At 38.2% G+C, this 6,461-nt stretch overlaps 3 long non-coding RNA genes across 5 annotated transcripts in view; all 3 read left to right on the forward strand.

The window, feature by feature from the left end:
- On the forward strand, positions 2,967–4,109 carry LOC109133464. Its single transcript, XR_002038550.1, has 3 exons — positions 2,967–3,675; positions 3,766–3,838; positions 4,024–4,109. It is a non-coding gene; the product is annotated as an uncharacterized LOC109133464 (long non-coding RNA).
- On the forward strand, positions 4,264–6,006 carry LOC109133463. Its single transcript, XR_002038549.1, has 3 exons — positions 4,264–4,320; positions 4,484–4,558; positions 5,845–6,006. It is a non-coding gene; the product is annotated as an uncharacterized LOC109133463 (long non-coding RNA).
- LOC109125152 overlaps positions 6,119–6,461 on the forward strand; it is a 3,405-nt gene continuing 3,062 nt past the window's right edge. For all 3 annotated transcript variants that reach the window (XR_002038521.1, XR_002038522.1, XR_002038523.1), the window contains exon 1: positions 6,119–6,204. This is a non-coding gene — a long non-coding RNA (uncharacterized LOC109125152). The remainder of the gene's footprint in view (positions 6,205–6,461) is intronic.

The following is a 6,461-nucleotide window of genomic DNA, read 5'->3' on the forward strand; positions in this document are numbered from 1 at the left end:
TGGTTGTGCCGTTTATACACCGTTGCTCCACCACAGAGAACTAAGATGGGACCTCAAAGGAGGATGGGAATATATGTGGGATATGAGTCTCCCACCATTATAAAGTATCTTGAGCCATTGACAGGAGATCTATTTAAGGCCATATACGCGAAATGTCAATTCGTTGAGTCCGAATTCCCTATGTTAGGTGGTGAGACCGGCAAGCTGGTCAAGGAATTAACATGGAATCAAACATCCTTAAATTGGCAAGATCCTCGAACTCTAGCATGTGATGCAGAGGTTCAAAAGATTATACATTTACAACAGCTAGCTAATCAATTGCCAGATTCCTTTGCTGACCCAAAGAGAGTAACAAAATCGTACATACCAGCTTGCAATGCACCAGTACGTATTGATGTTCAAAAGGAACACAATAAACAAGTTGCTACAGAGTCTAAACCACGTTTGAAACGAGGTAGACCGTTAGGTTCCAAAGATAAAAATCCTCGAAAGTCTAAAGGTGCAAAACAGACCGAGGTTCAGGGAATTACCGAAAAACCAGACATGGCCGCGGAAATAATTAATGTACCAGGTGAAGTTCAGGACGCTGAACCTCAAGAACCTGAAGGAATTGATAACAATGAAGTATCAATCAATTACATAATGTCTGGAATAAAATGGAACCGGAAAAATGTCGACATTGATGAAATATTTATAAACAAGGTAGCACTTGAGATAAATGAGGATCTAGAACCCACATCCATATTAGAGTGCACTCAAAGTAAAGATTGGCTTAAGTGGAAAGAAGCCATTGATGTGGAGTTAAACTCTTTAAAGAAGAGAAGTGTGTTTGGTCCGATCTTAAGGACGACACCTACCATTAAACCAGTTGGACACAAATGGGTCTTTGTAAGAAAGAGAAATGAGAAAAATGAGATAGTGAGATACAAAGCACGGCTTGTAGCACAAGGATTCTCTCAAAGACCCGGCATAGATTATGAGGAGACATACTCCCCTGTGATGGATGCAACGACTTTTAGATATCTAATAAGTCTGGCCATAAGAGAAAATTTGGATTTACGGTTAATGGATGTTGTAACCGCCTATTTATATGGTCCACTGGATAATGAGATTTATATGAGATTACCAGAGGGTATAGAACATAAATGTAAAAATGGTTCTCGAGACCAATACTGCATAAGGCTAGACAAATCGCTTTATGGACTGAAACAAAGTGGTCGAATGTGGTATAACCGACTAAGTGATTATTTAGCTAAGAAAGGCTATAAGAACGACCCAATCAGTCCATGTATATTCATAAAGAAGTTTGCAAACAAAGGATTTGTGATAATAGCAGTCTACGTGGATGATTTAAACATCCTCGGTACCTCTGGGGAAATCGCCCAAACTGTAGAATACCTCAAGAAAGAATTTGAGATGAAAGACCTAGGCAAAACAAAATTCTATTTCGGATTGCAGCTTGAGTACAGAAATAATGGGATCCTTGTGCATCAAAAGGCATACACAGAAAAAGTACTCAAGAGATTTAATATGGAGCAAGCTCACCCATTGACTAGCCCAATGGTTGTTAGAAGCTTAGACTTGGATAAAGATCCATTTGCTCCTAAGAAGGCCAATGAAGAAGTTCTTGGTCCTGAAGTGCCTTACCTCAGTGCTATATGAGCGTTAATGTTCCTGGCTAGCCACACTAGACCGGACATATGCTTTGCCGTGAACCTCCTAACAAGATATAGTTCTTGTCCGAATATACGGCACTGGAATGGTATTAAACACGTCCTGCGGTACCTGCGAGGGACGGTTGATTTTGGTTTATTTTATACTAACCATAACAAAGAAGGTTTAGTTGGTTTTGCTGATGCAGGTTATCTATCCGATCCACACAACGGTAAGTCACAAACAGGTTATGTGTTTACGCACGGTGGTACGGCGATCTCTTGGCGTTCGATGAAGCAGACTCTTGTGGCCACATCGTCAAATCACGCGGAGATCCTAGCCATCCATGAAGCCAACCGTGAGTGTGTTTGGTTGCGGTCTATGACTCAGCATATTCGGACGGATAGCGGCTTAGAAGACAACAAGGAAGCAACCGTCATCTACGAGGACAATACGGCTTGCATCGCACAGCTCAAGGAAGGATACATCAAGGGAGATCGGACGAAGCACATACTGCCGAAGTTCTTCTTCACACATGAACTACAAAAGGCCGGAGAAGTTCAAGTGGTGCAAATTCAGTCATGCGACAACTCAGCCGATCTCTTCACCAAAGCATTGCCGACATCAACGTTCAAGAAGCTCACGCACAAGATTGGAATGCGGAGGCTTAAGGACTTGGAGTGATGTTTGGATCAGGGGGAGCAATGTGTGCTGTACTCTTTTTCCTTCACCAAAGTTTTGTCCCATTGGGTTTTCCTGGTAAGGTTTTAATGAGGCAGCATCCCCTAAGCACATTGCAGCGATCCCATCCAACATAGGCACGGTCATCTCGTCCAAGGGAGAGTGTTGTAAAACACTTAGTGGACTCTATAGACCGGCCCGCTCACAGTCCATTAGGACATGGCCTTACGGCCCATGTACGGCCCATCGGCCATTGCTTTACGGCCCATGGCCTATTATATGTTCTAGTCGGTTTATGGGCTTTAGCCTTTGTACTCTACTATATATNGGCCAGTCGTGAGTGTGTTTGGTTGCGGTCTATGACTCAGCATATTCGGACAGATAGCGGCTTAGAAGACAACAAGGAAGCAACCGTCATCTTCGAGGACAATACGGCTTGCATTGCACAGCTCAAGGAAGGATACATCAAGNAAACCTTGATATTCATGAATAAGACGAAGAGATTTCATCCTTCAACTCTCTAGTTTCATAACACTAGATCCGTTTTTGGTTTTGGTTAACTTGTTCTACGGATTCTTCTTATTTTGGAGCTTTTAGTTTTTGTTTTCTTTCAAAACCCAAAAAAGATCAAAGGCAGACTCTTATCTAATAGTGTTCTGTTAGATTCTATTTTGGGGACATTGTCCCAAGAAAACTTGTGAACTATGGGCTTGGTAGTGCATGGATGCTGCGAGGGAAAAGAGGTTTTGATTTGTTGGATGATCCCACGGGTTATATGCCAAAAGGCAGAAAAGAACCAAAGAGTTCTCACAGTATTAAGACAAGACAATAGAGCTAATAGACCAACTATGGGTTTGGTAGTGCATGCATGTTGCGAGTTGGAAAAGAGTTAATAGACCAATGCCTGAATGAAGTCTAGCCAACTATTAAGACAAGACAATAGAGCTAATAGACCAACTATGGGTTTGGTAGTGCATGGATGCTGCGAGGGAAAAGAGGTTTCGATTTGTTGGATGATCCCACGGGTTATATGCCAAAAGGCAGAAAAGAACCAAAGAGTTCTCACAGTATTAAGACAAGACAATAGAGCTAATAGACCAACTATGGGTTTGGTGGTGCATGCATGTTGCGAGTTGGAAAAAAGCTAATAGACCAATGGCTGAATGAAGTCTAGCCAAGTATTAAGACAAGACAATAGAGTTATGAGACCAACGGCTTAAAAAAGCTGTAAGACATAGATATTTAAAAAAATATATGCAGGCTGTTTAGACTTGAGACTTGTTGGATGGTAAAACCGACCAGCAGATTAAAGAAGTTTTAGCTCAACGACTTTAAAAAGTTGTAAGACAAAGATAATTTACAAAGAATCACGAACAAGATAAGTATAACTATCACGTAAAATCAAGACTAACAAAATTCTGATTTTTGCAGGTCTGTGTTTCTGAAGATGTTCATATTGTGAAGATTTTGGGTATATTTCAAGTGTAGCAAACTTCTTTGGCAGGTATATGCTTTTCAAACCTTTTTGTTTTTGTTTTTGTGTGCTTTTCAAACTTGTTTGTAATTAGATGATATAATTATGAATATAACAAGTAAAGACACATAAATGCTCAAGTGCTTTAAAGGATGTTGTTAGTCTCGTCGATTTGCCAGCTCTTTCTTTATTGGGATATTTCTTCTTCTTATCAGGTGAATATTGTGGCTGCTTTTGCGAGGATAAATGTGGAGGATTCCATGAAGCTTTTGTCTCCATCCTTCTCCGAGCGTCAGAAGTTAAGTTATCAGCTTCATTTTCTTGCGTTTACATTGATGTGTTTGCATGATTGCATCTGCTTACATATATTTCTCTTTTTGTATATTTGGTAGACACAAAATTTGTAGAATTTGGTCATCCTTTGGACTGATTCTTGTTACTTTGGCTTTTATTTACTTCAGTTGACTTGGCTGAAACATCACTTGACAAAGATATGGCCTTATGTTGATGAGGTATGTTAGGCTGTTCTCAATTTGCTTCTTTTTTTTTTGGTGTCAAATTCATTTGTTTTATGTAATTCATTAGGGACTTTTATTCAGCGGAGTCTAAACTTGTAAGCCTGTTCTCGAGCAATATAGACCTGCCACAGTATTGACTAATTTTGATTTGCTCCAGGTAACTACTTCGATAGATGTTGATATTCTCGTTGATGCCAAGGAGACTTATAATTGTAGCAGAACTTATGACGAGGTATATGTTTTCTCACTTTTCTGTGATAAATTGATGTTATTACATGCGAAAGTTTACAAACTAAAAGTAAATTAATTTGAATTGCAGATCTAAGAACCATANTAAAGACACATAAATGCTCAAGTGCTTTAAAGGATGTTGTTAGTCTCGTCGATTTGCCAGCTCTTTCTTTATTGGGATATTTCTTCTTCTTATCAGGTGAATATTGTGGCTGCTTTTGCGAGGATAAATGTGGAGGATTCCATGAAGCTTTTGTCTCCATCCTTCTCCGAGCGTCAGAAGTTAAGTTATCAGCTTCATTTTCTTGCGTTTACATTGATGTGTTTGCATGATTGCATCTGCTTACATATATTTCTCTTTTTGTGTATTTGGTAGACACAAAATTTGTAGAATTTGGTCATCCTTTGGACTGATTCTTGTTACTTTGGCTTTTATTTACTTCAGTTGACTTGGCTGAACCATCACTTGACAAAGATATGGCCTTATGTTGATGAGGTATGTTAGGCTGTTCTCAATTTGCTTCTTTTTTTTTTGGTGTCAAATTCATTTGTTTTATGTAATTCATTAGGGACTTTTATTCAGCGGAGTCTAAACTTGTAAGCCTGTTCTCGAGCAATATAGACCTGCCACAATATTGACTAATTTTGATTTGCTCCAGCAGGTAAGTTCTTCGATAGATGTTGATATTCTCGTTGATGCCAAGGAGACTTATAAGTGTAGCAGAACTTATGACGAGGTATATGTTTTTTCTCACTTTTCTGTGATAAATTGATTTTATTACATGTGAAAGTTTACAAACTAAAAGTAAATTAATTTGAATTGCAGATCTAAGAACCATTTATGATTAAAAATGTTTATAATCTTAGTTTTTTTACTAGCATAACATAACTATCCTTGATCTATCCGTCAAATTCTAGAAACTTATTGTATCATTGATAAGAAAAATGTTGATGTTGATTTTACTTCTTGTGAGGCAGAGAAGGAAGAGTGTATTTATCACATCGAAGAGATTGGTAATTGTATTAGTATAATTAGTGTGTTTTTGAATTCATCTGAAATTTATCATTTTTGTAGATTACATACACTAGTGATTATTTCCAAGAACTGTATGATTTGGCAGTGGAATTGATTGGGAGAGGTCATGCTTATGTTGATCATCAAGTTAATTAAATCAATTTAAACTTTATGATAGATAGATTCCTGTTCCTTTTTCCAATGAATTGCCATTTTTTAGCTCTATTAGTGCAACTTACTCCACACATGAAACTTGTAAATAATTGTTTTAGATGCCGAGGAGATAGAAGAGTACAGAGAGAAGAAAATGAACAGCCCTGGAGAGACATGCTCATTGAAGATTCGCTAAAACTTGATTGAGGAGGGGAAGGCAACACTAAGAATGAAACAAGATATGCAGAGGGACAAATATGTATGACCTTATTGGCTATCGAACCGAGGCAAGTGATACTAAAATCATCTCTGGTTACAAATAAAAAATGGCTCTCTTGTCGTCTTTTGCTGTCTGACTTGTATATACTATATCTATATATGTTTTGTAGCTCACCCTTCATCCTAAGGCTGGTGACAAATGGTGTATCTATGATTATGCCCACTGTACTGTTGATTCACTTGATAATATAATGCATCCGGTATGTCACTTTCTAGATCTTTTTGCTATTTGCAGCATAAAATAGTATAACTTCAACAGCTGCATTTTTTGACCCACTATTTAAGCACCTGTTCTTATAACAATCTTTGTGGTTTTGACCTTTCTTTTATTTTCATAATTCATTATTGTAGCTCTGTACTCTTGAATTTGAAACTTGGCGTGCTTCATAATACTAGTTATGTCATTCCATGGATATCCACATGCCAAAAGATTATTATGGGATCACTTTTTCTTTGA

The sequence above is a fragment of the Camelina sativa genome, chromosome 6 (genome assembly GCF_000633955.1).
Source record: "Camelina sativa cultivar DH55 chromosome 6, Cs, whole genome shotgun sequence".
In the NCBI taxonomy this organism is placed as follows: Eukaryota; Viridiplantae; Streptophyta; class Magnoliopsida; order Brassicales; family Brassicaceae; genus Camelina; species Camelina sativa.